This window comes from Rattus norvegicus, chromosome 9 (assembly GCF_021556685.1).
Source record: "Rattus norvegicus strain SHRSP/BbbUtx chromosome 9, alternate assembly SHRSP_T2T, whole genome shotgun sequence".
Lineage (NCBI taxonomy): Eukaryota > Metazoa > Chordata > Mammalia > Rodentia > Muridae > Rattus > Rattus norvegicus.
The window spans coordinates 77,615,299-77,618,153 of record NC_141542.1 but is presented as its reverse complement, the minus strand read 5'-3'; the positions used below and the strand labels follow the sequence as shown (position 1 = coordinate 77,618,153).

The 2,855-nt window shown below is 41.7% G+C and overlaps 1 pseudogene; it reads right to left on the bottom strand.

Moving 5' to 3' along the window:
• Positions 1 to 1,596: 1,596 nt before the first annotated feature.
• LOC148003752 (large ribosomal subunit protein eL8 pseudogene) lies at positions 1,597 to 2,415 on the bottom strand (annotated as a pseudogene).
• Between the last annotated feature and the right edge of the window lie 440 nt (positions 2,416 to 2,855).

Sequence of the window (2,855 nt, the reverse complement as noted above, 5' to 3'; positions counted from 1 at the left end):
ATGTTGTGTTTTAGTATCAATAAAATTTGGTTATTTTAACAAATATTCATAGAGCCTATTGTGCTGAGTGCTGGGAATACAGCAGTAAGATTAATAGATATAGTTTCTGTTCAGTAAAAATGGGAGCTATGTAGAGAAGGTAGCTATGAATCCAATAAGCACCCAGATGAAGTTATAAACATCATCATTAAGGTGATGAAGAAAAGATACAAGATGTTTTGATAATAAGATGTTTGCTTTTTTTGTTTGTTTGTTTGTTTTTTGTTTATTTGGCAAAACTGCATGGAGAAGTCTCTGAGGAACTCTTATGTGAGCCAGGATCTGAAATCTGGGAATGAGCTAACCAAATTGAAGCTATGGAAAGGCTCCCAAGCAAAGGATGGATCATATGCAAAGGTCTGGGTGCGAATATGCAAAGAACTGAAGGAAGATCAGTATGGCCAAAGCACATTTCAGAGATACATGGTTTAAGACGGGATGAAGCAAGCTTCCTTAGCAATCTGGTCTAACCTAATCTACTTCAGACATGCAATGACGAAAGAGGCTGACAGGTCTATAGAAAATTATGATCCTTAGTCAGAGAGCAATGTAAGCTGATAATAAGCCTTAAAATATCATCAATTTACATGTGAAACATTAGCCTTCAACTAAGCATTAAGATGTAATGAAGACAGGTATTGTGATGATTAGTGTAAATTGTCAGTTTGACAAAAATCTAGAATTATCTGGGAGAAGGTCCTCTGGGTATGCCCATGGGAGACTGTTTAATTCCATTACTTGAGGTGGGGCAACCTGCCCACTCCAATGGTGACCTTTCACACAGCTGAGGTCCTGGGCTGGTAAGATGGAGAAGGCAAGCTTCGCACTAGCAAGCATCCAGTCACTATTTTTTTTTTTTTTTGCTTCCTGGTTATGGAAACGATGCGATCAGCTTCAAGATCCTGCTACCTTGACATCTCTACCACCATAATAAGATGTAAAAAAGTAAGTTCTTTCTCTATTAAGTTGCTTTTGTCAGAGTATTTTATCGCAGTTACAGAAAAGAAACTAAGACAAACAACATCACAATGAGAGAACTTTCCAGGTACAGCAAAATCATTCTTTTAAAAGGGGGCATTTGGTAATTTCGTGATTTACAAGTAAGACAAATGCTTTCTTGCATCATGGAAAATTCATTTAAACTCTTTTTGACCTATGGAAAATAAAGACAAAATTGAATGTTTGTGTTTTAGCAATGGCAGCCTTTTGATCTTCTCCATGTTTCTCTCTCGGTGGCAAAATGCCAATGTATTTGCATAAAAGTTTACTCACACACAGTTTTGGTGACCTACTGACTCAACTTGTTTTTCAACTTGACTTACTTTCCACACATGAAACATTTTGGCTCAGACAGCAGACAGGTTGTAGCAAAATGTGTCTCCTATTTGATTTAAAATCAAAACCATGTGGAAATAAATTATTATCAAGGATTATGAGTAAATTGGCTACCTATGAAAAGGAGTTAAATAAAAGAAATCATCCTTTTAGGTTCCTTTATTTGTTCATGTTTTTTTTAACTTTGTAATTATATTTATGTACAGAAAACTTAGTGTACATTTAACCCAGCTTAGTGGCGAGTTCTTTAGCCTTTGCCTTTTCCAGCTTGGCAATGCGAGCCACAGACTTAGGACCCAGGACGTTGCCTCCCCAGTGGCGGTGGATCTCGTCGTATCTGTCATTATAATTGGTCCTAATAGCTTCCACCAGCTTAGCCAGAGCACCCTTGTCTTCCGAGTTAACCTGTCTGAAGGCAACAGTGGTGCAGGTCTTCCTGTGGACCAGGCGCCCCAGCCTGGCCTTTCCCTTGATGATGCAGTAGGCCACCCCCATCTTTCGACACAGGGCAGGCAGGAAAACCACCAGCTCAATGGGGTCTACATCATGGACAGTCACCACCAGCTGAGCCTTCTTGTTCTTCACCAAAGTGGTGACTGTATTGACCCCTGCTCGGAGGACAGGTGGTCTCTTAGTTGGGACGTCCCCTTTGCCAGCAGCTTTCTTCTCAGCGTGGGCCAGCAGACTCTGCTTCTTCTCCTGCTTTGTCTCTGGCCTGTATTTGTGGGCAAGCTTAAGCAGCTGGGTCGCTGTTTGCCTGTCCAGGGCCTGGGTGAACTGGTTGATGGCAGGAGGTACTTTGAGCTGCTTATAGAGGATGGCTCTTTGCCGCTGCAGCCTGATGTAGCGGGGTCATTTGACGAAGCGCGTGAGATCTCTTTTGGGCTGGATGTCCTGCCCAATGCCAAAGTTCTTAGGCCTTTTCTCAAACAAAGGATTAACCACCTTTTTGGCCTCTTGTTTCTTGACCACGGCGGGGGCGGGGCCACCTTCTTCCCCTTGGCCTTCTTTCCTTTGCGAATCTTGCTCGGCTTTGTTCATGGTTTTTTATTATGGTATCAAAATTACCGAAGGTCTAGAACAATGCTTCTTAGCAAAGGGGGTTTTGTATAGCAAAGGGCTACTTTTGGTTGCCATATTATTTGGGGTGAGAGGAGACTGTTAGGAGAATCTAGAAATGATACTCATATTGGCTATCCTACAATATACATAACAGTCCTTCCCAGCTTAAAGTAACAAATGATCTCTATTTCAACCATATTCTAGGTCATATCTCCTTCTTCCTCACCTTCGCCCCTTCCTCACCTTCACCCCTTCCTCCTTCTCCCCCTCCTCCTCCTTCTCTTTCTCTTCTCTTCCTGTTTTTAATTTGCATAGCATACCATTTGACCCACATGACTATTCCCCCTTATATTCCTGGGTTACCATTTGCTTTTAACCTTGCCTTCTCATGACTGAAGCTTGCCTTTAAGAAAGCATAG